This window comes from Microtus oregoni, unplaced genomic scaffold (assembly GCF_018167655.1).
Source record: "Microtus oregoni isolate MIOR12 unplaced genomic scaffold, Mior012 000015F_ref0000493, whole genome shotgun sequence".
In the NCBI taxonomy this organism is placed as follows: domain Eukaryota; kingdom Metazoa; phylum Chordata; class Mammalia; order Rodentia; family Cricetidae; genus Microtus; species Microtus oregoni.
Genome location: NW_024543074.1, coordinates 43273481 through 43287859, shown reverse-complemented (window position 1 = coordinate 43287859; position 14379 = coordinate 43273481). Strand labels below are relative to the sequence as shown.

The 14379-nt window shown below is 49.9% G+C and overlaps 1 protein-coding gene across 4 annotated transcripts in view; it reads right to left on the bottom strand.

Annotated features, from left to right (window-relative positions):
* The window catches only part of Tnip1 (TNFAIP3 interacting protein 1), a 41886-nt gene extending 33570 nt beyond the window's left edge, over positions 1-8316 (bottom strand). For all 4 annotated transcript variants that reach the window (XM_041664556.1, XM_041664555.1, XM_041664553.1 and 1 more), the window contains exon 1: positions 8229-8316. The gene's annotated coding sequence lies outside the window, so the exon portion shown is untranslated. The remainder of the gene's footprint in view (positions 1-8228) is intronic.
* Positions 8317-14379: the final 6063 nt, after the last annotated feature.

Genomic DNA, 14379 nt, shown 5'->3' with positions numbered 1-14379 from the left:
GGGCTCTAGGAATTAAACTCAGTCCTTTTTATGTTTGTGAAGCAAGCACTTTACTTCCCCAAGCCCTGCTACTTGTTTATGTACTGTGGTGCTGAGGATGGAACCCACATGCTAAGCAAGCACTCTGTCACTCAACTACATCCTCGGTTGTTCTTACTATGAGCCTTACTATGTAGCTAGCCTCAAACTCACAGACCTCCCTGTGCCTTCTGAGTCTTGGGATACAGCCATGTGCCACCATACCTAGTGCTCTCTCTCTCTTTCTTTCATGCCAGCCTTAAACTCCCCATGTAGCCAAGGACAACACTGGATTCCTGATTCTCCTGCCTCCACTTCTCTAGTACTGGATCACAGGCATGTGCCAAAATGCTTGGCTGAACTGGATATTCCCTAAGGTTTGTCCTAATTCTAACAGTTCAGGATTTACTACTTCCACAGCCCACCCCTTTCTGACCTTAACAGGACTATCATCTGTCCCCAGCTCTAGCCTCTACAGCCTGAGGGATTCTAGACTCACCAGTGAGTGAGCTCATTCAGGGACATACACTTACACACACACACACACACGCACGCACGCACGCACGCACACAGAGGGGAAGCAAAGGCCTTGGGCTGATGGCTGTTTGCAGGTACAGCTACGACAAGACACGCAGGGCTCCAGCCAAACCTGGGGACTGTGCCCCTCTAGCACAGCACACATTCCTCCCTGGGCTCTCTTCCCTCTCCTGTGCTGAATCACTACAGGAGTCCCTACTGTCCTCTTGATACTTGGTTCACAGCATTTGCCTGGAATGTCAGCTGGGTTTAAAATGACACACACAAGGAGTGCTCAGAAGGGTGAGGTAAGGAAATGAAGTGGCTGGTTCAGCACCACCACGCGCCAGGTGCTGGCTGAACCATTACACACCACCTCATCCAGAGTAACACGTTTACCCCTGCTTTCCAGCAAGGAGATCAAGCCACCTGCCTAGACAGCAAGCAGGAGCAGACTCAGAGGGGTTAAGCTATCTGCCTGAGGATACACAGCTTGTTGTGTGTCAACAAACAATCTAGCTTCCAGTGCCCAGGGAGGAAGAGGCAGAATCCCAAAAGGAAGAACCCAGGCTCTGGCTTCCATCTCTGTCTACCCTGACCTGGAGTCACCTGGGCTCAGCATCTCAGGCTGGAAGGCAGCAGAGGAGATGGGGTTCTGCAAGATTGAATTTGGCACTTGGCACAATGGTGCCTGCACAACCGCTCCCAATTCTACTTCTGATGGCTTTTACATCCTGGGTGCCAATGGAAGAAGAAGTCACTTCTCTCAAGTCAGTCTAAAAGGTCTGGAACCTCAGGGCTTTGTCCCATCACCTGCCAATCCAGTATCCTGCAGCAGGCCCTGGAACTGGACACAACGCTTAGGTATTGCCTCACAATCAGACACACAGGGACTTTTGCTTCCACAAAAGTACAGACAGAGACCTGGCAGTTACGTTTTTTACAGTTGAGACATATACATTAAAAAAGTATCTGCTATAGTCGGACAGTGAACGTCCCCCAAAGCCCCACGTTATTAAGTCTGATCCTAGGGTGCCTCACTCCCTTTTCTGTTTCATGACTGAGGTGAGTGACCTTGCTGTCCATCCCTCCCCATGTACTCCCACTGTGCTATGCTGCCTTACTGCAGGCCCAAGGCAATCACAACTGTCCAGAAGCAGTGCCCAAACCACCCAAACTGTGCGGTAAAACAGGCCTGTCCTTAAAGGACAGCTGTGTCCTTTACCAATGCTGTCACCAGCCTGTGCGTCACAGGCCGAGCTGAGAATCAAGCCCTGCTGTAGAGAAGCAAGCTGGGGGCCACTTCCCTTGTCCAGTGTGCTGGAGCTAACCCACCCAGTGAACCTCTATCACCACTTCTAGAGATTTCTGCATCGGACCACACAGGGGCTGGATGGAAAGTGGACTGTTGTTTGCTTCATAACAGCAAAAATATCCTGAATGGCCATCGAAAGGGCATTGGCTTAATAAACCAAGGTGTAGCTGATGTGTGGAATGCTACATAGGAAATAAATCCATGGGGTTCACTGCTTTGTGAAGATACAGAAAAATGCCCATAAAATAAAAAGTCAAGTGCCGATTATGTGTGAACAAGATTTCCAGGGCACATACCCTAAGTGTGCACTCAAAAAAGAAGGAAAAGAAAAAAAAGGTTGCAAGGATACATGCCAAGCACTGCTGACTGGCTGACAACCATAGAAAAGGCCCCGACGGAGGGCTGCTGTCTTCTGAAGCCTTTCCTTAATTCCTTGTAGGGGAAATCTAGACTCGTATGCAATTGGTGGGGAGGGGAGAAGACAATTTTTACCATAGGCAGGGGTTGTCCATCTTTCCTTTCTCAGCTCTTTGAGACAGGGTCTATATAGCCCAGCCTAGCCTCTTTATTTGTTATAACCAATGATGACCTTGAGCCCGATCCTTCAGCCTCCATCTCTAAACTGCAAGTACCCACAGAGGTCAAAAAGGGGAAGAGAAAATACTGACTGCAGGTATGTACCCAAGGCCAGGAACAAGCGCAAGAAAGGGCAGCACAATCCCTGCTCTGCTCTCAGAGAGCCAAGTCCAGAGGGCAGGGCCTAACCCAAGGCCAGATCTCAAGGATGAAAGTGGAGCCTAAATCACAGCATCGCATCACAGGCCTGGTCTGAGCTTCTGTTACCAATAAGCCAAGTCAGCAGCCCCGCTACCAGGCCCACTGCCCTTCATACCCTCCCCTCAGCTAGGGCCCAGAATTGACAAGGGGTGCCACTGAGCCAGGAGGCCTCAACCATCAGCTGAGAGGCCAACCTTAGGACAAGAGGGATGGCATCTGGAGTAGCCTGTCTCTCGGCGCCCAAATACCACAGCTGACTTATGCAACCCTGTAACTCCCCTTTCAGAGGAAGATGCCAGTTTTTGTGAACTCTCCTTATACCAAATATGGTGGGAAGAGAATTTAGACTCCGGCCTCTCTCTGCTGCCTCCCCAGGGCCTGTTGTTCTGTTTTCCCTATGGGAAATGCTGTGTGAACCAAGTGGGAAGCACAGAGCTGTCTGCAAACCTCAATGTGAAACCCAAACAAGAGTCACTGTGGCTATGAAAGGGCCAGAGAAAGGAAAGCTAAATCAGATGCTCATCTCAAAGGGCAGCAAAGGGCCCACGAAAGGAAGAAAACAGATCAATACACTGTGGCTGTGGCGAAGCCTCGAGGAATATAGCACAGCAGTGAAAATGAATGGTGGCGGCTGGGAGGGTACAAACTTGGACGACTCTTTCACATGCAGATTGTGTTGGAATGGGACCGTGAGAAGGCTTGCACACATTCATATATAAGTTGAAAGAAACACGAAAGAGAACTGGGAAGAGGGCTCAGACATTCAAGTGCATACCACACGAGCATGAGAACCTCTGGTTTATCCCAGAACACACATTTGGGGAGGAGGGCGCCAGTGACATGGCCAAGAGGTTAAAGGTGCTTACTCCCTAAACTGGAAACCTGACTTTGATCTCACCACATGACAGAGGAGAGAGCCAAGCCCTTTATAAGTTGTCCTCTGGCCTTCACACAGACTATATAATAATAAATAAATGTCATCATACATTTACAAAGTCAGAAGGCAAACATGATGGGCATGATGGCTCACACTAGCAATCCCAGCATGAGTGCAAGGCCAGCCTGGGGGCATTGCCTGTAATCTCAAATTGAGGAGCTGGACACAGATAAATCCCCAGAACAGTCTAGCCTAATGGGTAAGTCCTAGGCCAGGGGGAGAGAGCCTGTCTCAGAAAAACACAGTGCCCAGTGGTGAGCCAAGGTTAGCCAAGTGAAGATCAGGGTTGGGGAACCTAGAACAGCGCAGTTAGTTATGGAAGGAGTGGAGACCAAACTGAGGGCCCTGACTTAGGGGCTCCTCCACACTACAAAGGCCAACTCTGGCTTCAGTGACTCCTCATCTCCACCCCCCAAGGCTGAGGCCTTGGTCTATCCACCCTTGTGCTCTGCAGGGAAAATGTTCGTTCATGACTCCAGGCTCAGGGAACAGCCTGGGGACAAGGCCAGTGAGGAAAGGCAGTCCTGCAGGGACAACAATCAGAAAGGAGCCAGCGAGGCCTCAGCAGTTGCTCTTTCCAGTCACTGGGGTGACCGTCCAGTGCAGGTCACAGGAAGAACACAGAGAACTAATTTCCTGCAGCAGCCTGGTGGCTGCCAAGTTCTGCTGTGGCTGGAAACATGACACCTCTCGTGAGGGTCAAGGTGGACAGGGTCCAGCAGAGGGGCATGCAGTGGACATCAGCAGGAGACACAAAAAGACCTGGCCCAGCTGGAGCCAACGAGGACCGTCCAGTGAATGGACAATGAGGGTCCAATGGCTTAGTTGTCACCATTTGGACCATTCATTTCATTTGGATTTTTGAGACAGGGTCTGGCCTTGAACTTGAAACATTAGCAAAGAATGACCTTGAACTTCTGGCTCTCTTACCACTACTTCTGAATGGTGGAATTACAGGTGTTCACTAACACACCTGGTTTATGCAGTACAGAGAACGGAACCAAAGAATTCACTCATGGTAGGTAAGCACCCCACTAACTGAGCCACATCCCAGGCCCAACATTTGGGACAGAGCAAAGGACAAGTCATTCAGAAAGCACAGAACACAGGCTAGTAGATGGCTAGAGGTGGGTTATTCAGAAGCCTGGGAAGTGAGGTCACTTGCCACCTGTGACTGAGATTCTAACAGCCTCAACAATAACCTCAGCCAGTATGCAGAGAGATCTGCAGGGTGATACTGCCATCCCTTGGAGCTAGGTGAGGAAGCAAGGGGGGTGCAGCATCCTTGACTACACCAGGAGCCATCACAGTGGGGTAACATGGACACTCCCATGCCTGGAATCTTGGGGGGTCTTGCCCAGCCCAGCAGACAACTCTCCACTAAACACAACCTCACTCCATGTCTGTCACATCCATTCAAACCCTAAAAGGTCCAGGCCCTACTCTGTATGTCACCATCTTTCCATGACCTACCCTTAACATCACCTCCCTCTGGAGGTGCCCCTGAATGACTTCAGATCCTAGGTATATTCATAATGGCTAGCCTTATTCACTGTCCACTGGTCCATGATGCTGTCAGGAAGAGCTCTGAACCAGAAAGGCGAAGCCAGACCCTCACACACAGGTGCGGACTAAACAGCCCCCAGCTGAAAGCTCAGAGGAACATCAGAAAACATAGCCTCCAGTAATCCACCCCAGAACTCACTCAGCAGACCAGGCTGGCCTTGAACTCAGAGATCTGCCTTCCGTGGCCTCCAGAGCATGGGAGCAAAAGCCTGCAACATCATACCACACACCACTCACAAATACGCTTATTTTAGATCATGATAAATGAATGAAAAAAAGTAGTAATATGACAGAAAGTGAAAGGGGGGCTATTTTGCATAGGAAGAACAGGGAAGGCCCCTCTGAGAAGGTGACATTTGAGCTGAGACTAAACAGATAAGGAAAAACCACCCATGGGAAGGGCTGGGAACTGTGTTCTGGGCACTGGGATGGCAGGGGTTGAGGACTTAACATGAGAACAAGCTGAGTGCACACACAGCTTGGAAAAAGCAGGTAGCCTGGCCTACCAAATCACAGTAGGCACAGAAGCGAGCCAGTAACCAGTGGAGGGAGGCAGACAAACAACCTCTCAAAGCACCATCATACTCAAACCAGGTCGGTCTGACCCAGCCAGGACATCCGGGCCAGAGACACAGCAGCATGGGGGTGAAGGAATGAGTCAGACCCATGGCTTCCTGGGGCCCCAAGAGAGCTGCTATGGGCATCCAGGGACAGGCACCCACCCCTAGCTATACTGTACCCACACTCACAGCATGCCCACGTGGAGGGGACAACACGATCATATATAAGCATGCAGAACACTCCCACCTGCCGCTCTCAGAGGGACAAGATTAAATGTGTCCACCAAGGGCTGGCCCTAAATATTTTCCAAGGACACAGCAATGGCAACAGTCTAAGCCACTGGACAAAGAACAAGGCCCCTGGAGATAGGGTGTAGTTCAGCTGATAGAGTGCTTGTCTAGCAGGGATGAAACCCTGGGTTCAATCTCCAGTACCACATAAACCAGGATTAGTGCACGCCTCTAATCCCAGCCCTCAAAGGGATGCAGAAGGATCAGAAGCTCAAGATTATTCTCTGCTACAAGTGAATTCAAGGCCAGCCTGGGCTAGAAAGACCCTGTTACAAAATAAAACAACAGAGTTTAGAACTGGCGAGATGGCTCAGTGAGAAAAAGTGTGTGCCGCCCAGCCCAATATCCTGAGTTAAAGTCCCAAAACCCACATGGGAGAAGGAAACAGCCAACTCCTCAAAGTTGTTCTTGGACCCCCACAAGGGCATGGGCACCTTGGCATGCACTTACCCTCATCTAAGCACAAACAAATGTGAAATTAAAAACCAACAACAGAGGGCCTCACTGAAAACAGATGGCTACTAAACCTGAAAACTACTATCAGGTTGGTCAGAAAGAATAAACGAGAGCCAGGCATGGTGGAACACCCCTGTAAGCCCAGCGGATGGAGGACCAGGTCAGCTTTAGCTACAGAGTTCAAGGTCAGCCTGGACTACAAGACTGTCTCCCAAAAAGGGTGAAAAAAGATTAAAAAGTTTTAAAAATTCATCTCACCAGCGTAAGGTTACTAGAATTATCATTATGGGTTAGTTTCACAGGCCATTTGCTAGGGACAAAGGGACACTGAGCCTGCTTGGTTAGTGTGAGCATTCCACTCTCTGAACAAAATGTTCTCCGTCAAGGACCGAAAAAACCATTCTGAGAGTCCCCTGACTGTCCACTCATGAGTCTGAATTCCCCTCTACCACACCCCTCATTGTTGGTCGCATGAGTAAGAGCTGATCAAATCCCACTTTGACTGACTGTGAAATCAAAATGATGCATCAGGAATCCACACGTTTCCCACACTGTCATTCAGCAAGGGGGTGGGGACCGCTACTGCTGAGACCTTTGCTTCATCCATGAAAGTCCCTCCCTCCCTTTTACCAAAACAGTTCCTCACTGACAGCCCCAAATTCCCACCCACTGCCGGACACAAGATGAATACATGCACAGCAAACCACTTCCATGCACATGATCTCACACAGAGGCGCAGGAACTTCCCACGGGCCAAACACAACCCAAAGCATAAAAGCCATCTCTCCTAAATCATTCCCAGAAACTCACTGGATCTACCCAGCACCTGTGTACACAAATGCCTCCCGGGCTGTGCAAAATGAGCTCAATAAGGATGGAACAGAGGGCTTTGCAGTCAAACATTCATATCCCGACTTTGCAGCACACTAGTTATGTGATTACAATCTGCAAGTTGCCTGTGTTCCTCGCTGGTGAGGTGAAGATATAAAGTAACATTCATGGAGAAGGGGTGGCCACGGAGCCTGAGCACATGAGTTCAATCCCGGGTGGGAACCCACGAGGTTTGGAAAGAGAGAAATGAGTCAGGCAAGTTGTCTGTCCACAACCTTACATGCAAACAATAAATAAATGTATGAAGTAATAGTCACCGGGCGGTCGTGGTGCACGCTTTTAATCCCAGCACTCGGGAGGCAGAGGCAGGTGGATTTCTGTGAATTCAAGGCCTGCCTGGTCTACAAAGCGAGTTCCAGGACAGGCTCCAAAGCTACAAGAGAAACCCTGTCTTGAAAAAAAAAAAAAAAAACATTGAGTTAGAATGAATGTAACAGTTGGATGAGTTTCACACTAAAAATTTAGATCAACACTTGGTTGCACGCCTTTTATCCTCGCACTCCGGAAAAAAGCAGGAGGGTCTCTGTGAGTTCGAGGCCAGCCTGTTCTATGTAGCGAATTCCAGACCAGACAGTAGCACACAGTGAGACCTTGTCTCAAAACAAACAAGAAAAGACTATCTGGAAATCGACCAATAAGCGTGGTTATGATGCTGATTTTCGTCATTACGACGTCTACACACCGCAACCCAAACTTTGCTCGCAGGGGTCCGCGGGCCGGTCCCAGGCGCGCTCCGCAGGCGGTACGCATGCGCGCCCGGCCGGCAGTGCGGGCCGGGAGTCTCCAAAGCCTGACGAGACGCCAACACCTCACGACGCCGGGACTCCCGCCACTAGCCCTCGCTCCCGGCGCGGGCCCCGGTCTCCTCCCGCCTGCCCATCCCCCCAGCGGCCCCGCTCACCCTACGACGAGAACTTCGGGGCACCGAGCCAGACTCTACAGCCCTAGGCTCCGGTCGGTACCAGGAAATGCTGGGGCCACGCCACGCCCCTGGGAAAGTCCCCGGAGACCGACGCGCCGTCCATCCAATAGCGCCGCGCGCTGGGCGCGCTGGGGGTGGGGCCTGCGATGTAAACAGCCGCAGCGGTTTGGCTGGGTGGAGCAGTTCGCGGCTCAAACCTAGGGAGCCTTAGGACACTGTGCCAACTACCCAGGTCCAACTCGGTCCATACCTCCTGTGTCCCGGGAGGGCACTAAGCACCGGATGCCAAGTACCGGGTCTTTTCTAGTTCCCAGATGCAGGACCTGCTTTCTCGGCACTTCGGAGGCTGAGGCAGGAGGATCCTGAGTTTGAGGCCAGCCTGGGATATACGAGATCACATTTCACCCCACCACCAGCAGAAATATATATATAATTCTGGCCCAAAAGTAAGGCAATTTAGAAAGACACCTGACGTTGACCTCTGAGCTCCATAGACATGAACATAGCAGAAAGCCTTGACTTTGTAATAAAAGTTTTTAAAACAAGGAGGACAGTAGGGTTTTCAGGAGGAAGATTGAAACATTCTCTGTCACTGGAATTGTTGAAAACGTTGACAGGTCTTCATCTTCTGGACTGGGGATGAGGATCTAGGGGGCTATTTCATACACGCCCTCATTTTACATAAAGAGAGATCTATCAATGGGAACTGTGAGCAGGCACCTACTTAAGCATATGTCTTCTCCAAGGACCCTCCTTTTAGGCTTTCTGTCACCTATGTCCCAGTTACCTCACAGGAGCTGGCAGGTTGGCAAAACGACATTCTAGGTCACATTTCTTATGGAAAGAAGCATGCATGTGTCTTGATTCTGAAGGGAGAGAGGTCAGATTTCCCCAAGAGAGGATGCACAATCACCCTCAGGAGAGGCTGCAGGGGGAACTGGGTCCTTTGTCCTATGTATCAATTCTCCAAAGGTCTGTGTCTCTCTGCCTCTTTTCCCTGTGCTTCTCAATTTGCCTCTTCCTGGAATGTTCACTCCCTAAATCTTGTCCCAGCTCTTCACTCCTACCTACTACCCAGTACTGAGATTTCCTTTAAAATGAAGTCTCCAATAATTTCCAGTCTGACTGCATACTGCTTCCACTGTTTTAGTAAGATATTTGACCTCAGAAAGTTGAGTGGTTTCATTCCCACAAATGTCCATGATTCCTACGTAGCCTTTAAAGATTTGAGATTTGGGATTTGAGGCCAGCCTGGTCTAAGTACTAAGTTCAGAGCCAGCCACAGCTTCACAGTAAGACCAGGTCTCAAAACAAACAAAAAACCCTACTACCAATAAAACCACCTAGGGGCCAGTGAAATGGGTCAGAGTTGGGTAAAAGTGCTTGCTGACCAGCTTGAGGACCTGAGTTCAATCCCTGGAACCCACAAGGTGGAAGGAGACTGACTCCTGCAAGTGGAGGAATCTCTAGAGTGGGTGGATGGGGGTCTCACCGTGTGGTCGCAAACTGGTCTAGACCTCTCCATCCTCCTGCCTGACCTTTAAGTGAAGAGATAACTTTGCATGGCCACACCCAAAACTTTCTTTTCTGTTCTGCTCAACCACTGAAGGTCATCTTCTTATCCTTGTCCGTCTGAGGTTTCACTCCAGAGCTGAGCGCTGCACCACCAGAGCTGCTTTGAACCTCAGCTTTGCTCAAGGCCACACCCATTGACACAATCAAAACCAGAACCCAGGGCCTTAGTTCCACAGAGCTGTGTTGTCTCCACAGTGTCAGAATGACGGTCTCTCTCTCTCTCTTTCTCTCTCTCTCTCTCTCTCTTTCTCTTTCTCTCTCTCTCCTTCCCTGGCCTCAAACTTGCAAGGTAGATTGATCCCTTGAACTCCTGATCTCCCGCCCCCACCTCCCCTCTCCTGGGTTGCAGACTTGCACCATCACTGCCCAGTTTATGTAGCACAGGAGACAGAACACAGGGCTTCCATGCAGGGCAAGCTCTCTACTGAGCTTCACCCCCACACCTTTTTCGCTTTCTTACAGAAGCACAGGCCCCAACCCCAACCCAGGGTGTACCTCCCCCTCAGGTGTTTGTGAGAATGAGTGTTGTAGAGACAGGCTCGGCACACACTAGCGTCGGAGAAATGATGATGTCCAGATGTGGGTTACACGCATTGATAGATTTCACTGTTAAACCCACCAATATAATCTTTGGTTCCATCCCCCTAGATTTGGGACATGGAGCTGGCGAGAGGCAGATGCCCCTAGCCTGGCATCCTCTGCCACCCCCTTAGCCTGGAAGGGAGTTTCCAAGTTGGGAGGTGAGTGACTCAGGCAGGTGGCAACCTCTTACTATTCTAGAGTGTCAACAAGCACCTCAAAAAGCCCCACCTGGGAGGAGAACCACACTGCCTGTGTTTTGTTTTGCTTTGTGCTGAAGAAGACGATGTCTCGTCCTTTCTGCCACTCCCTCCTCTACCAGGGAGGCTCCAAAGTAGCCAAGTGCATACTTCTAAAAACATACCTAGAAAAGACTATGCACAATCAAGTGACAGAAGCAGGAAGTGGGGGCTGTGACATAAAAGGGTTAGAAGATAACATGAAGGGGCTGGGGAAATGGCTAGGGAGCAAGAAGCCTGGCTGCCCAAGCATGCGGACCTGATATGAACATACAGCACTCAGTTCAAAAGTCAGGCATGGCTGTGTGTATGTCTAAAACCCCGTTGCTGTCGGGCTAGGAGGTGGAGACAGGAGGATTGCTGCAGCTTAGCTGACTACTGGCCTAGCTCCAGGTTCGGTAAGAGACTTTGCCTCAACGGAACAAGGAACAACATGATAAAGCAGGGTACATGATGTTCTCTTTTGGTCTCTATGTATGTGTGTACCCTCCCCCTCCACACGCGTATACAACACACACACACAGAGTGAGAGAGAGAAGATGGAGTACGTGCTAGTTCTACACTTTTACACAATTCATCTCCCATCCAGTCTGTGACAATCAGGTGGATGGATGCTCACTGGAGTTCATACAGAGCTTCATGCCAGGCTCTTAAGCATCATGTCACAATATCTCACCAGCTAGCAGGACACAGAACTCAGAATGCCAGCCTCAAAAGGATCTGTAGAAATGACCAAACCCCCAACCCTACTCAAGTGATGATATTTGCAATGAAATACGAACAAGAGGACAGAGACATGACCACCCTTTGTGGGTGGAGCTGCATTGAGGCCAGAGCAAGGCTAGTACTTGCAGCAGGTGTGACCCTGAGTTTTAGATGAATGCTGTCGCAAGCACCTGGGCTCCCCCATGGGAGCACCTGCTTTCCTCCTACATGCTCCAACTGATGGGAGGCACAGCTGCTTGCCTGTGTGTTTGTGTATGTGTGTGAGCCTCAGTATGAGTGTGTATACATATTTGTGTGTGGTTGAGTGTGTGTGTGTGTGTGTGTATGTGTACTGAGCATAGGTATGTGGATGTCAGAGGTCAGCCTGGGTGTCGTTACTCAGTAACCCTCCACTAGGTCTCTTACTGGGACCTGGGACCTAAGCTTCCTGGCCAACAAGCCCTAGGGATTCACTTATCTCTCTCCTCCGGTGCTGGGACTATAAGTGGTATCACTATATTCATCTTTTTCTACATAGGCTCTGGAGATTTAACTCAAACCCTCAACTGCCAAGCTATCTTATTACCCCTTCTTTGCTTTTTTGAGACAGGGGTATCACGTAGCCCAGGTTGGCCTCAAAATCATTGCGTAGTGAGGAAGACATTTTATTTCTGGTTCTCATGACCCCAGCCAGGTCCTGGGTGCTGGGATGCCTCACCACATCTGATGTCTACTCTTCTGAGACCTCAGCAGAGCTGGTTGTCTCGCCTCCCGAACTAAGCTTCATTCCCAAGCTGGAAACAGACTCAAACCAAGATAAACCTTATTCTATTAGAATGAGAACTGGGAGCCTCGGCTGTGAGAGGGTGGGACTGAAGGACCTGGGTAGGAGTAGGAGTGGTTAAGCAGTCCTGGATCCCTTCCTGGATCCTTAGCCCGAGGCGATCTTGGAATACAAAACCCTTCAGTGGATTCTAGGTACTTTCTGCTCTTGGGTGTGTGCTTATCAAAAAGAGAGATTTGGGTGATAGTTAATTGAGATAAGGAATGTCAAACACGTGACATTGACTAAAATGGTACTTGAGGGTGCTGGTGGTGATTGCTGAGAAGTGGTGCGGGTATGCAAGAGAGCGCTGGAGTCAGTCCCTGGTGCCTCAGAGAATCAAATGTGATGGCACACATCTGTAATCCTGAACATCTGTAATCCTGAACCTAAGGGGTGGAGGCAAGAGGACCAGAAGCTCAATTTCCTCCTCAGCTCCATAGGAAAGTTTGGGCTAGCTTGGGAAAGAAAGGAAGGGAGGAAGAAAAGAAGGAAGGAAGGAAAAAAAGGAAGAAAGGAAGAAAAATAAGAAGAAAGATGGCGGGGACTGTAGAGATGGCTCAGTGATTCAGAGCCCTGGCTGCTCTTCTAGAGGACCCGGGTTCAATAGCACCCACATGGCATCTTGCAACTGTCTGTAACTCTAGTTCCAGGGGCTCTGATGCCAGTACACATAAAAAAAAAACTTTTAAAAGTGTCTTGTATTTTAAAAAATAACAAAAAGAAAGGAAGGAAGGAAAGATGGCATGCCAGCTGGAAGTAGTACTGAATGCTCCAATCTCCAGCTCTATGGAGACAGAGGTAGGAGGACCAAAAATCCAAGGCCCGCCTGGGCTATTTGAGACTCTGACTCAAAACAGCAACAACAACAAGCTTTCCCCCCGCCAATCACACACAACCAAAAACTGTTCCTAAATGAACTATATCTGTAGTCCCAGCTCCCCTCAGCCTAAGGCATTTTTAAACTCTATCTGCCTTCATAGGGTATGAAGGCTGCAATATTTTTGTGTTCATTTAGCATCTTTTACATATATTTATCTATTGCAAGTGTGTGCGTGCATGCATATGTGTGTGTGTGTGTGTGTGTACTGTTGCATGCACACATTCCACAGCACATGTATGGAGGTCAGAGGACAGTTTGTAGTTCTTTCTCTCCTACTAGATGAGTCCCAGGGACTAAACTCAGGTTGTCAAACTCAACAGCAAGCACTCTACCCACTGAACTATCTTTCCAGTCCTCATTCATCATCGCAAGGCGAATAAAACCATTTACATTCACAGCTTGCCCTGTTCCCAAGATACAGGCCATATAGTAATTAAGGTGCCAGCCCTGCCACTCACGTCTGCACCCTCGTTTCCTAAGCAAGCCTATGTAGGCAGTGTCAGTTTGTGGCACACACAGAGAAATGGCCCTAGTGACACGAAGCATGATAGTTATAGTTTGGGACAGCAGGGAGTACGAATCTTCCTTTCCTGAAGGGGATCCCAGGCCCACAGCTGGGGATCTCTTTGCCTGGATCTCACTGAGAACTCTGAGGAGCTGGCCTCTGGCCATGACTGCTGAGTTTTTCTCCAGCCTCTTTCCCTTCTCTTTCTCCTTCCCAGCTCTTTCCCCCTCTGTCCCTAACCTGCCTGTTATTCTCTGGTTTCTAGGGCACCACTAGAAGAGAAGAAAGGACAGTGACACCCGGGAAATTCCCAGCTCGTCACACTGGCCCTGCCAGGCCCCTCCCACAGTCTCTAGGAGTCCTGGGTCTGCTTCTCTCTGCCTGGCCCTCCTAACTCCAGGTCTGAGTATCAAGCTGGCTTAAGGCTGGGATCCCAACTTGCTCCTGGTCATCTTCCTGGAAGTGGAAATAGTTCAGCCCCGAGGGGAGGCAGACCCAGAGGACCAGAACATTTCCCAATCCTGGGAAGCCCTACCAGGCTCTGAGAGCGGTTCTCTCTCAACCTACCCCCACCTTCTCATGTCTTCTAGGACCTCTCCACATTCCTCCCTCATTCTGCAGCCCAGAGGTCACTGTCAAATGTCTGACACAGCCCCTGACCCTTACCCTCCTTAGCCAGGGACTTCCCTGGGCTGGGCCTCTGACCAGTTTTGGAAAAACTGGACTGTTTGTAATCAAAGAAGTCAGTCACCACCATCTGCCAGCCCTTGGCCCACTCCCAGGGCCTCAAGTTCTCGGTGAAAGGTTCACCCTCAGAAGGA